This window comes from Jatropha curcas, chromosome 6 (genome assembly GCF_041381405.1).
Source record: "Jatropha curcas cultivar XTBG-Jc1 chromosome 6, XTBG_Jcur_1.0, whole genome shotgun sequence".
NCBI lineage: Eukaryota > Viridiplantae > Streptophyta > Magnoliopsida > Malpighiales > Euphorbiaceae > Jatropha > Jatropha curcas.
Window position 1 is genome coordinate 774,523 of NC_143156.1, and position 15,482 is coordinate 790,004.

Consider the following 15,482-nt stretch of genomic DNA (forward strand, 5'->3'; position numbering starts at 1 on the left):
AGCAAGGAATAATATAACAATTTTCATTTCCTATATGCCTATTAAAGATCACTTATGCAAAGTATACCAACAACATTAAAGCTTTTATTATTTTGTGAGTCATACATTAGGAGCAACCATGCTTATAATTATCCTCACCTTTCACACAGAAAAACAATATTATTCCATCCAAATGAAATTACTGAAACATAAAAAACATAAAAGTAACACAACAGCAACCTTACATAATATAATATGACAAGTGATTGAATTTGGTTCAAAAGTTTTTGGGATACTAATGCTGATTTCCATCTTGAGTGTTTCAACCCTGAGTGTTACCGCTACCTCCGCCTTGATTGTTTCCCCCTAGGTGTTATCGCCACCTCCGCCTTGAGTATTTCCTTCCTGTGTGTTACCACTATTTTCCCCTTGAGTGTTACCATCCTGGATATTTTCACTACCTCCGCCTTGAGTATTTCCTCCCTAAGTATTACCCCATCTACCGTGAGCATTACAAAATCCTCCATGACAGTGTGGACAACCTTGATTGTTTTCACCATGAATATTTCCCCATCCCGAACCTCGAGTGTTTCTTCTCTGGGCGTTACCCCATCGCCCACCTCGTGCATTTCCTTCTTCACCGTTCATTATTTCAATCAAAGAGGCCTTAAAACTTCGTTAGGATGTTTCTTTGCAACTATTTTCGTGTCTCTCACTTATGCGCTAAACTAAAGAATTCTATCTCCTTATATAGGCATTTGGCAAATAAACTTTGACTTGAAAAATTATTATGGTATTAGTTCAATTGTGATGAAATGACAGGTACGATGATATATTTAATCATTTGAGGCAGACAAAGTTATTAATGACAAAGGTGAACAATAAAAATGTAATGAAAAACGTAATGATACCTAAATGTAATCTTTTCATCCTTAAAATCGTAATTATTAGTTTCTTACTCGTTGAATGTGACTGCATGACAGGCATGGAGATGTAGTTAGTTATTATAGGTAGGCAAAAGCATTAATTACAAATGTGAACGTTGAAAGTATATGAAAAAGAGCACAAACTTAAATTAGGACTACCCATGAATGGCTTTAAATTAAACAAAAGTTAATAAATTGTGCATAAAAGTATATAAAAAATTGTTATCTTTACTATCTGAGCTGCGGTATGATTGTGCTATGCATAACAAATATTTTATAATTTAAATTATTTTTAATTTCATATTTATTAATTTTATTGAAAATTATTTAATTAAAGAACATCTATTTCAAATTCAAAACATTAGACTAATTATATAAAAATTAATGCTACAATAAAATTGAAAGGAAAGGAAATATATTTTAAAAATCATTGATTTAATTTATTTTTGAATTAATAAATTTTCTTAAACTATATTAAAAATAATAAAATAAATAAAATAAAATGGAGTAATGGACAATAGAAATTCAATCATATATGTATATATATCATTCTTAATGATCATTTTATATAAACATTTTTCTCTTATGATTTATCAAACTTTTCATAATTTGATAGAGTAATAGAAATTAAAAGAGAAAAAAAATATATCAATGTCGAAAATAAATTATATAAAAATTATTGAAATTACAAAACAAATTAATCTTATCAAACCTCAGAGAGCTCTCACTATTTATAGTCTAGTAATAAGCAATTAAAGACCATTCAATATATTATCATTAAAACTAATAAAAACAGCTAAATTTTGCAACTTTAAGACAAAAATATTGAAACCTTTGGATATTCATTGTTAATAAAACTATTTTAATACATATTTTCACCATTAACCTTCTCTATCATTTTTTTAGATATAAAATTCTCATTCGTAATAATAAATGATAATTATGATTGATTATAATAATATTCAATATCAATATTATAATAATATTAATTTAAAAGAAATGTGATAATACATATTAATATGTAATCAACATCAAAATTATGATAATTTTTTTAATTAAAAAATAAGTTATGATATTATAATAATTTTAATTATTTAATACATATTAATATGATAATTGAATGACAATTAATATGAATATTTTGTAATTTTAATTGAAAAAGATAAGTTACAATATTATAATAATTATAATTATTTACTAATAAGTATTAATTATGATAATTAATAGTATCAATATTTATATAATACTATAACTAATAATTAAATTCTATGTAGCATTATCAAAATTTAAGAGTCCTATATGTTATCACAAATTTAAGAATCTTATGTGGTAAGAGCAAGAAAAAAACATTGATTTAAAAAATACCGCATGTCAACTTCTTGAAAAAAAAAAATGCTTACTATATATATATATATATATATATATATTTCTGCTGGCCATGCATATTCCTTGATTGAATTATTACACATCTTAAGTTTAATTCTAGTTCATTTTTGAAATTTTCAGTTGACTTTATATGTTATGGATCAAACTGTGAAAAATTTTGTTAGCTTATCTTTTTAAATGGATTTATGATTATGGATAGATCTATAGATTAAAAAATTTTTGAAATAAATGAAAGCACATGTATAGAACAAAATCTTATATGATCTTTAATAATAAAAGGACATATATATTATATGTGAGATTTAAGGCGGAATATATAAATTTTAATTTTATAACTCGTTAAACTTTTTTAATGACTTATTATATATTTAAACTTGTAAATTTTAATAACACTGCACACGTTTGTATATTAACAATAATAAATTTTAGATTTTTTTGCTTTTATATGTAAATGATTTTCTATGTAGTTAGTATAATTTTTACAACAATAATTTTCACATTTTTTATTTATCTAATAGGTATTTAATTAATTTAATTTTACAAGTTGAAATATTTAATAAAATAATTTTATAAATTAAAGTATTTGATAAATTTATTTTATAAATTAAAGTTTTTGATAAATCAAGCCATGAAAATAAACAGCAACCTGCTGAAGTAGCAGTACTACCATCATTCTCCTGTGTAATCGATAAAGTTCAGCAACCCTGCAGAGTAAATTCTTAAGTTTTGATATTATATAATTTGTGAGAGAAACTGGTTTTAGTTCTTCATAGGTGTTCAACAAAAGTGCTTTTGCTCGTGGTAGTTTTTGTGCCATGCATTGTGTTGTGGTGTGCCCACTTAAATGGGACCCACATGTGTGAAAGTAAAAAAAAAAAAAAAAAAAAATAGGAGTAGCCAGTTCACCAGTGATGGTTTTGAATTGCTGCACATGGGCGGTGCAATTTGAAAGAGTTGTACACGGCATTCCTACGCGTTAACCTGCCTATAAATAGAGGCAGATGCACCTCAGCACAACACACACCAGAAAGAAAGAGAAAATGTAGCAAGAGAGTTTTCTAGTTTTAGGATGGGTTTCCTAAAACTAGGGGAGAGAAAAATAGTGAAGATTATTTTGGGGTGTTTTTTGGGAAACCCTTTGTGTGCCACTATTTTTGTATTACTCTCTTTGTACCTACTATTGTTTTAATAGTGGAAGAAATATTCAGAGTTTGTCCCGTGGACGTAGTCCTAAAAGAGTTGAGGGTTAACCACGTAAATTTCTGTGTGTCCCATTTCTATTATTCCGCTGCCGTAATTATTTTCTCTTAATTGGTTGAGAGGGCCCAACAACTGGTATCAGAGTCGATATCTTAACAAGTGGTATCAGAGTTGATGCCCAACAAGTGGTATCAGAGTTGATGCCCAACAAGTGGTATCAGAGTCGATATCCTAACAAGTGGTATCAGAGCTGATGCCCAACAACTGGTATCAGAGTCGATATCCTAACAAGTGGTATCAGAGCCGAAGGTTTTGGCAGGTCCAGCCGGTCAGATAGCGGTACCGGATCCGTGGATATATTTTGAAAATAAATATACCACGATGAAGAGAAAATTACGACGAGTCCATTGGTGTTGTCCGCTCGGAAAGACGTTGCAGAATCGACTTAGTGATGAATAGTAAAATAGTAACTCGTGGTTGATGGTGAATAGTTACTATTGGCGTTACTGTTGTTGAGCCCGTCACTGTTAAGCCCAGCACTATTACGTATAGTACTATTCATGTATAGTACTATTTATGTGTACTGTTACTGTTCATACATACAGTTACTATTCGAGTATACTATTACTATTCATGGTCACTATTCACGTATACTACTGTTCATGTATACGGTTTATGTTGGTGATGATTTTCTGCGCAAGTCAAGGTGGACAAGAGACATAACACAGTGGCCAGCGACTCAGAGCAGAGTGGGCCAGTGTTTACTGAAGTGGAATGTGTTTTCGAACATGCGTCCAAATCTCGGTGGTAGATTTGATGATGAAGGTTTCTGTAGCACCTTCAGAAATGGTCAATGGAAGCTCACAAAAGGTTCATTTGTGGTAGCTAAAGACCGAAAGCTGTACGTGATGCATGCAAAACTCTCCCAAGACACTTTGAGTGTAGCGGAGAATGATAGTACAGTTGACTTATGGCATAAAACGACTACGCCACATGAGTAAGAAAACTCTGGCAAGAAAGAATGTACTACCTGGATTGGATGAAGTTCACCTAGATAAGTGTCCTGATTGTATGGCATGAAAGCTAAACAGAGTAGCTTTCAAGATTATCCCTCCTTCTAGAATGAAGAATGTATTAAATCTGATTCATTCAGATTTGTGTGGACCATTGACGTTGTCATATGGTAGAAATCGATATTTTGTGATATTTATTGATTACCATTCTAGGAAGACTTGGGTATACACATTGAAGTCTTCTAAACCTGGTTGAGAGACAGACAGGTAAGAAGCTGAAGTGTATCAGGACAGATAATGGTGGAGAATACACTGGGCCATTTGATGCTTTCTGCAAAGAGCATGGCATTCGACATCAAACGACACCTCCCAAGATGCCTCAACTAAAGAGTGTGGCTGAGAGGATGAACAGAACTTTGATGGAGAGAGTCAGATGTTTACTCTCACATGCAAAGTTGTCTAAAAGATTTGGGGTGAAGCGTTACTCACAGCAGTTCACCGTTCACTCTGTTTCCCTCTTCAGTATGATACTCCAGAGTGAGTATGGTTAGGAAAGGATGTTTCCTATGATCATTTGCGGGTGTTTGGTTGCAAAGCCTTCGTGATGTCAAGACTAGACGGTGTGTATTCATTGGCTATGGCCAAGATCAATGTGGCTATAGGTTTTATGACCTAATCCAGAAGACGATTATAAGAAATCGTGATGCTGTATTTGTTGAAGATCAGACTATTGAAGATATTGAAGCAGAGTGCCAATAGATCTGATGAAGACTCAACATACATACAGAGAGTACCTCCAATAGAACGCAGACAAATTGGAGATGAAGAAACTGTTCCACAAGAACAAGTGCTAGAGTTAGAAAATCCAGAAGTTCCTAATCAGAATGAACCAGATGAAGATTATGGTGTTCATGTTCAACCACCAGCACCGAAAGTTTCTCAAGCATTAAGAAGATCTAGTAGAGTCTGACAACCATCTACTAGATATCCAGTCAATGAGTATGTACTGACGACTGACGGGGGAGAACCTGAAAGCTTTGAAGAAGCTATGGAAATGAACACAAAAGGAACTGGATTGAAGCCGTGCAAGATGAAATGAAGTCCTTGCATGAGGATGAAACATTTGAGCTGGTGAAGTTGCCCAAAGGCAAGAAAGCTTTGAAAAACAAGTGGGTGTTCAGGATGAAGCAGGAAGAACACAGCTCCCAACCACGATTCAAAGCTAGACTGATTGTGAAAGGATTTAATCAAAGAAAGGGTATTGATTTTGATCTTTTCACCAGTTGTGAAAATGACATCCATTCGGACAGTGCTCGGAACGGCCGCCAGTTTTGATCTGGAAATCGAGCAAATGGATGGAAAGACTACCTTCCTACATGGAGATTTGGAAGAAGAAATATACATGGAGCAGTCAGAGGGTTTAGAAAAAGAGGATTGTGTTTGCAAACTGAGGAAGAGCTTGTACGACTTGAAGCAGGCACTGAGACAGTGGTACAAGAAGTTTGAGTCTGTTATGGGGGAGCAAGGCTACAGAAAGACTACTTCAGATCACTATGTTTCTATTCTCTGATGATGACTACATTGTTTTTGCTCTATGTGGTTGATATGGTGACTGTTGGTCAGAATTAATGGCTTGAAGATACAACTAAGTAAGTCTTTTTCATGAAAGACTTAGGACCAGCAAAGCAAATTCTTGGCATGAAGATTGAAGAGCCAAGAAATTATGGTTGTCACAGGAGAAGTACGTTGAGAGAGTACTTCAAAGGTTTAGAATGGAGAATGCTAAAGAGGTTAGTTGTCCTCTTACTAATCACTTTAAATTGAGTTCTAAACAGTGCCCTTCTACGAATGGAGAGAAGGAAGAAATGGAAAAAGATCTGTAGGTTGTGCCTTGTGTCGAAAGTCTTCCCGACAAAAGGAGTTCGGGTGGCGTGTCCCGCAAAGTTGTAGCGGCGGTACAAGATGGTGGGCAGATCTAATAGATTATAGCTGCAGGGGGAGCCGTGTCGTGACAGTCAAAGCTCAATTCACCTTGGAAAGAATTCCTCCTTCCATTCTATCACTAGATCAGGGATGTGTTGGAGATGAAGCTGTTACAGCTTGAGAAGATCCATACAGGAGAAAATGGATCAGTCATGTTGACGAAGATTCTTTCAAAGGAAAAGTTTGAATACTGTCGGATAGCTGCAGGGATGATGGAGAATATGGCTAATGTTCCCACTTAAGTGTGCAGGGGGAGAATTGTTGTGGTGTGCCCACTTAAATGGGACCCACATGTGTGAAAGTAAAAAAAAAAAAAAAAATAGGAGTAGCCAGTTCAACAGTGATGGTTTTGAATTGCTGCACATGGGCGGTGCAACTTGAAAAAGTTGTACACGGCATTCCTACGCGTTAACCTGCCTATAAATAGAGGCAGATGCACCTCAGCACAACACACACCAGAAAGAAAGAGAAAATGTAGCAAGAGAGTTTTCTAGTTTTAGGATGGGTTTCCTAAAACTAGGGGAGAGAAAAATAGTGAGGATTATTTTGGAGTGTTTTTTGGGAAACCCTTTGTGTGCCACTATTTTTGTATTACTCTCTTTGTACCTACTATTGTTTTAATAGTGGAAGAAATATTCGGAGTTTGTCCCGTGGACGTAGCCCTAAAAGAGTTGAGGGTGAACCACGTAAATTTCTGTGTGTCCCATTTCTATTATTCCGCTGCCGTAATTATTTTCTCTTAATTGGTTGAGAGGGCCCAACAACTGGTATCAGAGTCGATATCCTAACAAGTGGTATCAGAGTTGATGCCCAACAAGTGGTATCAGAGTCGATATCCTAACAAGTGGTATCAGAACTGATGCCCAACAACTGGTATCAGAGTCGATATCCTAACACATTGTACAAATGGCACAAGTTCATTACTTGGCTCGCTTAAATATATTTCATGAGCTATATGATTAAAGGGTAAAGAAGATAATCCAGGAATAATATCTATATGATCATTTTCGCTTTTAGAATTAGCGAAAAGCTTTTGAATTTTATCCATTTAAAAATAGCAAACAAGACCATGTGGTGTAGGTACTGTAAAGGCTATCCATGGAATATGCATATCCTCGCCATTTTTCCAACCGGAAAACAGATAACAGCATCTGTCATTATGAAGTGTCAGAAAGTTAGGTATTAGAGATACCTCTATAAAATTCAATCAACGACGTTAAAAGAACTCAACCAAAACCTCACTTCCACAAATAGCACCATATTTCTTTTTAGTGGCCATCAATTAGCTTTCTTCGCCTTGGTACATAAACTGGCAATAGAAGCTTCTCAAGTTCATTTTTCTTTCTTCTACTTAGCAAAAACTAACTCAATTATAAATAATGTCATTTTATATCCGATGAAAATGAAAATTAAAATATAGAAACGTAGAAACGAACATAAAGAAAAAAAAGTTATATATATATATATATATATATTTAAATATAAGAGAAGAAAAATGTAAAAATATTTAGTAGAAAAAAATGTGATATTTATTGTGAAATATATATGTGTATCCTTGTTATAATCTTTGTTCTTATTAAAGATAAATAAAATTTTACTATTTATATAAAATAATTCTTCCTATTTTACTATTTCATATATATATATTAATTTATTATTCTCTATATTAATTGTTTCTTAGAAATTAACATAAAATATGAGTTTTCTATGTTAATCAAGCTTTCTTTCCTTTTTTTTTTTTTTCCTTTTAAAATGGAGAGCAAAGCTTAAAGAATTACAAGCATATTTTAGGATGATCTAAAATAAAGCTTTCTTTTTTTATTTTTTCTTTTTTTTTTTGTGTAAACCACCTGGTATCCGACACGGCGGACTAATCCGGATTCGGGTTCTGCAGAGACCCATTATGGGGGGTGACCAGTTTTCTCCATTCACACCCGAATATTGCTTAAAAGATCTAGCTTTCTTTAGTAATATTATTTTTCTCATACAATTGCTTACTCGTTTTTTTTTTTTTTTTTAGTATAATCATAGATATCTCTAACCAACTAAGTTAGGATTAAATTCTACTCAAATCAGATCAGCCCCATTAAGGAGCGGTGGCATTCATTCATGAAAATCGAATCTTTTCGCTAATGCTAAAAGCGAAAATGATCATGTAGATGTTATTCCTAGATTATCTTCTCTACCCTTTAAAGATTTACCCCATGAAATACATTTAAGCAAGCCAAGTAATGAACTTGTGCCATATTTATATCGTATGGCACAAAAACTACCACAAGCAAAAGCTCTTTTGTTAAATACCTATGAAGAACTAAACCCAATTCCTCTCACAAATTATCTAAAATCAAAAGTTTTTAGTGTATGCAAACCAAGCAAGTCTTTCACATGCTTGAATGTCAGTACCTTGGTAAGTTCATTAGTTTCCCCTAAGAAAGGGCAAAATTTTACTTTTTTTTCAATAAAAAAAACAACTTAAAATTATACTTTTTCTCAATAAAAAACAATTTTTTCCGGTGAATGTTTTATTGAATGAATACGCTTATAGATCGAGTCTAAATAAATCAAAAACTTCAAAAATAATTAACAAGATCATGTGATGAAGATACCATAAAAATGAGAAATTTTTCTTTTTCTGTTTTTGGTTTCTCTCTTTATTCTTGTTCTTTTTTTTTTTTTTTTTTTGTGATGGTGCTACTACTAATTTAAATTGTTTATTTTCATGACTTGATAAGAAAAAAAAAGTTAATTATTTTAAATACACCTGGTGTAAGTTAATCTTTCCATCCGTTGTAAGTTAATTATCTTATATATAAATTTTAGAACAGTCGTCAGAAATGGATCCATTTCATTGTCCAATTTCAAATGATTTTCTTGCCGGTTCAATCGTGTGTTTGTGATGTGTTATATAAAGCAGTTTTGGATATTAATTTTAAACAGATCTAAATAATTGATAGTGTGGATACCCACGTCACTTTTTTCCTTGTAATACCTTTAATTTGATTCAGACAGCATATGAAATTATAACGTGGGTCTGCTTAGTTAGTCATCTCATGTGGAACGTCGGCAAAAATAAAAAATAAAAAAATAAATAAAAATAAAAACAAAAATAAAAAGGGTTTGTTGCTGGCTAATAGTCTTTCATGTGCTCGAATGTTCAATACCTAATAAAAAACGTTCATTTTTGCTGAGGTGTCAGAAAGTTAGTTATAAAATTCAATCAACAACGTTAAAAGAACTCTAACCAAAATTTCACTTCCACAAATAGCACCATATTGCTTTTTGATGAGGAGCAACTGGCACTCAAGTTTATGGAAGACTTGGATCGCTGCAAATCTAAGCATGCCCCATGCTAGCCTCTGAGAGTTCCAGCACGTCCGTGCCGCCACCCTTACTAGAGTTTTATCTAATTACGTTTTTGTGTTATTTTTAGGGTTTTAATGTTTTAAAACTAAAACCTATAAATAGGTTAATTTGGTGTTATGAACACAATAATCATCTTTGATTATTATTCATATCAATAAACATCTTTGAAACTTTTAATTTTTTTATTTTATCCGACAGACCATATATTATTGATCAATACATTATTCTCATTCACATAACTGTTCTGCGTCACTTTTTAGTGGCCATCAATTTTTTAGTGGCCATCAATTAGTTTTCTTTGACTTGGTACATAAACTGGCAAAAGAAGCTTCTCAAGTTCATTTTTCTTTTTCCTACTTAGCAAAAACTAACTCAATTATAAATAATGTCATTTTATATCGGATGAAAATGAAAATTAAAATATAGAAACGTAGAAACGAACATAAAGAAAAAAGTATATATATATATATATATATATATATATATATATATATATATATATATATAAGAGAAGAAAAATATAAAAATATTTAGTAGAAAAAATGTGATATTTATTGTGAAATATATATACGTATCCTTGTTATAATCTTTGTTCTTATTACAGATAAATAAAATTTTACTATTTATATAAAATATTTCTTCCTATTTTACTATTTCATATATATCTATATATTAATTTATTATTCTCTATATTAATTGTTTCTTAGAAATTAACAAAAAATATGAATTTTCTATGTTAATCAAGCTTTCTTTCCTTTTTTTTTTTTTCCTTTTAAAATGGAGAGCAAAGTTTAAAGAATTACAAGCATATTTTAGGATGAGCTAAAATCAAGCTTTTTTCTTTTTTTTTTTGTAAATCACCCGGTATCCGGCACTGACTAAGCCGGATTCGGGTTCTGCAGAGGCCCATTATGAGAGGTGACCGTTCCAACTTAGTTTTCTCCATTCACACCGGAATATTGCTTAAAAGATCAAGCTTTATTTAGTAATATTATTTTTCTCATACAATTGCTTACTCCATTTTTTTCAATGTAATCAAAAATATCTCTTGCCAACTAAGTTAGGACTAAATTCTGTTCAAATCAGGTCAGCCCATTAAGGAACAGTGGCATCCATCCATGAAAATCGAATCTTTTGCGTCAAACTACTCATCGATTACGATTGCTACTATTTAACACGTTAATATGCACCTGCATAAATAAACGTGTTTTTAGTTTAAATCATATTAGTTAGGTATGTTATGGAGGTTGCTTGGCGAATGCATTATAGAGTTTAGTACATAAACTAAGTTCATCTTTGCTTGGTCCAACTAACGAACGGAGGTTGAGAAAGTTAGCTACTGCAGAATATAGATCCCTGTATAAAATTCAATCAACACCATTGCAAACAAGAACAACAACCAAGATCGAAACCAAAAGGAAAAAAAAAAAAAAAAATCTTTCTTTCTTATATCCCTAATCTCTCTTAACAATGCCATTAACCCAAAGCTCATCACCACAAATTGCAGCAAGTCATGTAGCTGTGTGCACATTTCCATTTAGTAGCCATCCAATAGCTTTCTTCAACTTAGTTCGTAAGTTAGCCACAGAAGCTCCTCAAACTCAGTTTTCTTTCTTCAGCTTACCGAAAACAAACTCCATTATCAAGTCATCTCAAAAGAACTCTCCATTACCAACTAACCTCATGTCCTACGACGTAGACGATGGCATTCCGGAAGGAGTTAATCACTTAACAATAGATCATGCCGTGGAAGTCAGGCATTTCCTCGAACAGTTACCGTACAACTTCGAACGCCGCATTGAAGAAGTGCTGGCGGACACCGAGAGAACAACCGGTAGCCGGCGGGAAGTTACCTGCATAATGACGGATGCTGCTATCTGTTCTCCGCTTGGAAAAATGGCGGAGGATATGAATGTTCCATGGATAGCCTTTATGCTAGCTCCTCCAAATGATCTTCTTTGCTTTTTTGAAATGGATAAAATTCAAAAGCTTTTCGCTAATGCTAAAAGCGAAAATGATAATGTAGATGTTATTCCTGGATTATCTTCTCTACCCTTTAAAGATTTGCCCCATGAAATACATTTAAGCAAGCCAAGTAATGAAATTGTGCCATATTTATATCGTATGGCACAAAAACTACCACAAGCAAAAGCTCTTTTGTTGAATACCTATGAAGAACTAAACCCAATTCCTCTCACAAATTATCTAAAATCAAAAGTTAAGAACTTACTCTACATGGGTTGCTCAACTTTATCGATTACACAGGAGAATGATGGTAGTTCTACTTCTGCAGGTTGTTTATTTTCATGGCTCGTAGACAAAAAGTTGCTTCTGTTGTCTATATATCTTTTGGAACAGTTGTAGAATTGGGCAGTGAAGAGTTAATGGCATTAGCTGAAGCAATTGAATTTAGTGGTAAGCCATTTCTCTGGTCTCTTAAAGACAAATGCAAAGAAAATCTTCCAGAAGGGTTTCTTGAAAGAACAAAAGAGAAAGGAATGGTGGTTTCTTGGGCACCACAGAGAAAGATTCTGCAACATGGTTCAGTTGGTGTGTTTGTAACCCATGGTGGGTATCATTCATTGCAGGAGAGTATATTGGGTGGAGTGCCAATGATTTTTAGGTCAGTTTGGGCAGATAATCATATAAATGCAAAAATTGCAGAGGAGGTGTGGGGGATTGGAGTGAGAGTTGAAGATAGAGTTATCACTAAAAGTAGAATGGTTAAGTGTTTGGAAATGGTCTTTGAGCAGGAAAAAATGAAGAAAATGAGACAGGCCTGTGATGAACTTAAACAAGTTTTGATCAAAGCTGATGGTCCTGATTCTGGTGCTGCTAAGAATATGAAGACTTTGTCGCAGTTAATTAGTGGCTAAATTAGAGAGAAGAAGGATGTTATGATTTATATGTATACTATACTTCTAAATAATTAAGAGTATACAAATAACATACGTAAGAAAATAAATTAAGAGCAGGTTGAATTTTAATTTTAAATTTGTGGATGATGTACTATGCTTTTTGTAAAATTACTGTCAAATAAACCGTACTTATTTGCTATTTGATATATATATCTCTTATTTTTCACTCTTCAAAATATTAGACTTATGCATAAAGTTGTCCAGATTTTTAGAATTTTTTCCATATATTAACACCACAAAATTTTCGAGTGAACCATCGTATGCCTCCTAAAGTTGTAATTTTTGGTAATGATTTTTGCATCTTGGGATTGATAGGTGCAATTTTAGAGACCATCAATGCTCCTGGAGGTGCTTATGAATAAGGTTTGTTTTAATTTTATTTTATAAGTTTTGTGTTTAGAAGTTTTTCTTCTCCCTATGTAACTAAAAGAAGTTGAAAGGCCATATATATAAATATGCCTTTTCTACCTTTAGAAATTTTTTATGCCTTTTGAATCATTAATTTTGCTTGCATTATTAAATAAGTTGGAGGAGAAGCGCACTTGATAGAAGGATAAAAAATCTTCACACTCTGTGATTCGAGAGTATTGATTTGAGAGTTTTAATAGAGAGCTCGTATTCCAACAGAATTGAAGTCAGAAATTCTTGATGTCCTTATTACTCGAATTGAAGTCAGGATAAAAAAATCTTATGACTCCAACTTGGTTGGGAGGATCCTACGGCAGACATCAAGAAGAAACCAAGCACCTCGGTTTAATTAATAATAATAATAATAATAATAATAATAATAATCATAATAATTTGACAAATGCACTTTTTTTTTCTTTTTTGTTTGTCAACTTGCGGCCAATATAAAGTAGAAATGTCAGAAACAATCCTTCAAAAAAGTTGGTTCTGTTGTGTATACTCTTTCTATTTCCAAAATACTCATATTTTTTAAAGAAATTATTCAATTTATCTATGTCACAATAAATTATTGAGTGAAAGAACTACATTATTTTTAATTTGTTTAAGTTACTATCAATTATTGAGAAATTAAAACAATCACTGTTGATCGTATAAAGATTAAAAATGAAAAAAATAATTTATTATTTATGAAATTCATAAACGTGATAAGTATTTGAGAACATAGTATTATCCGTTCCTAAATACTTATCACATATGAGAAAGTATTGTATTTTCAAATATGATAAGTATTTAGTTTCGGAGGGAGTATACGTTTTAGAACAATTGTAGAATTGGGCAGTGAAGAGTTAATGATATTAGTTGAAGCAGTTGAATTCAATCTTACTAAGCCATTTTTTGGTAATTTTCAAATGGGTTTCTTGCATGGTGTGTTTGTAACGCATGGTGCATGTTCTTATCAAAAGAAAAAAAAAAAAAAAAAAACACATGGTGGGTATAATTGTTTGTGGGTCTGGCAGATAATCATATAAATGCAAAATTGTGGATAGAATAATTATATAATAATTATATACTTAATAAAAAAATTGTCTATTCTTCTTATTAAGGTCAGAGGTTGGATTTGTTAAAAATATATATATATATATAGAGAGAGACATATTGAAACTTAAAACGAGAATACTAATTTATACATGTAATTTATACATATGATTGAAAAAAATTATCTATTCTTCTAATGAGTTTAAAAAAAAATTACTTAAGCATTATTTAATATTTTTTAATTCTTATGAAAAATCAAAAAGTGTTGGAATCGATATAGTTACTGAACATATAATTATTCGCATATGCTTATCGCTTAATGTGAAAATATTAATTTATACATATAAATGTAGACTTGACTTTCTAAAAATAATTAAAGAACTGAATAGATAATATATATATATATATATATATATATATATATATATATTTTTTTTAAATTCCAGATCTTGATGTTCAACATTTCTCAAAGTCTTTATATATCCTTTCAAAAAAAATAAGTCTTTATATATAAATATTGCCGTCATAGGAATAGCCTAATATAATTTTTAATTTGATATATAATTGAAGAAACATGCGTCACATCACATGTAATTAATTCTTGCATAATATATATATATATATTTTTTTTTTTTTTCTTTCTTGAAAATTTTTTATTGCCAGCGAAATATTATATTTAATATTTCTAGAATTATGTTCATGAAAATTTACATTATTAGAAATATTCAATTTCGACAAATAAACACCCAACATGCACATTTTTTTTAATTTTTATTTAACTTAATTAAAGCAAGTCGTAAATCTCTTCGTGTGAGAACTTCTTAAATTAAGATCTAACTTAAAATAAAGTATGAAAGCATTGATTGGCTTAGGTCTCCTCATAATTATATCAATTAACTACTTATCCATAAAAATAAATCGTTTTGAGAATATTTAATAGTAACTAATAAAATTTTTTTAATTTTACTCTTAAACAGAATGATTATCTTTAATTCTCTATAATCTTTTTAAAGGATAATTTAATCAAATTAATGAACATTTTATTATAATTTAAGATACAATAAATATTTGCGAATGAAGGGAGTATTTTTTTTTTCTTTTATGAGAGACTCTAACTAAAACAAAAACTATGATAAATAAAGAGAAAGATATAAATATCATACAAATGCTATGAGATAGGGCTGCCCGAATTACGGTTTTTGAAATTGGAACCGTCGATTCAGAACCGGAACTGGCCAGAATTGGAACCGTATCGGAGAGGTTGCGGTTCG

General features: G+C 31.6%; 1 pseudogene; it reads left to right on the forward strand.

The window, feature by feature from the left end:
• The first annotated feature begins 11,219 nt into the window (after nucleotides 1–11,219).
• On the forward strand, nucleotides 11,220–12,914 carry LOC149495192 (anthocyanidin 3-O-glucosyltransferase 7 pseudogene; annotated as a pseudogene).
• Nucleotides 12,915–15,482: the final 2,568 nt, after the last annotated feature.